This window comes from Garra rufa, chromosome 16 (genome assembly GCF_049309525.1).
Source record: "Garra rufa chromosome 16, GarRuf1.0, whole genome shotgun sequence".
Classification (NCBI taxonomy): domain Eukaryota; kingdom Metazoa; phylum Chordata; class Actinopteri; order Cypriniformes; family Cyprinidae; genus Garra; species Garra rufa.
This window is the reverse complement of record NC_133376.1, coordinates 4517520-4518416: the sequence shown is the minus strand read 5'-3', so window position 1 is coordinate 4518416 and position 897 is coordinate 4517520.

Here is an 897-nt window from a genome sequence, read left to right as displayed (position 1 = left end):
ATTCAGAACAGGACTTTAAAGAGCGTATCATGAATCATTTGATTAAAACGGAACTTCAGAGCGTGTTTGGCGAGTCATTTGATTCAGAACAGGACTTTAAAGTGCATATTGCGAATAATTTGATTTAGATCGGGACGTAAAAATAATAATAAAAATAAATAAATAAATAAATAATAAAAATAATTCAGCAGAGGCAGGGATGCATAGACCAGACCCCCCAGCAAATCATACTCTGAATATATATATATATATATATATATATATATATATATATACAGTACTGACCAAAAGTTTGGACACACCTTTGAACCAAAGTTTTCTTTATTTTCATGACTATGAAAATTGTAGATTCACACTGAAGGCATCAAAACTATGAATTAACACATGTGGAATTCTATACATAACAAAAAAGTGTGAAACAACTGCAAATATGTCATATTCTAGGTTCTTCAAAGTAGCCACCTTTTGCTTTGATTACTGCTTTGCACACTTTTTGCATTCTCTTGATGAACTTCAAGAGGTAGTCACCTGAAATGGTTTTCACTTCACAGGTGTGCCCTGTCAGGTTTAATAAGTGGGATTTCTTTTCTTATGAATGGGGTTGGCACCATCAGTTGTGTTGTGCAGAAGTATATATAGTATATATAGAATTAAATATAATTCCACATGTGTTAATTCATAGTTTTGATGCCTTCAGTGTGAATCTACAATTTTCATAGTCATGAAAATAAAGAAAACTCTTTGAATGAGAAGGTGTGTCCAAACTTTTGGTCTGTACTGTGTATATATATGTATATATATATATATATATATATGTGTATATATATATATATATATATATATATATATATATATATATATATTATATATATATATAATATATATATATATATATAT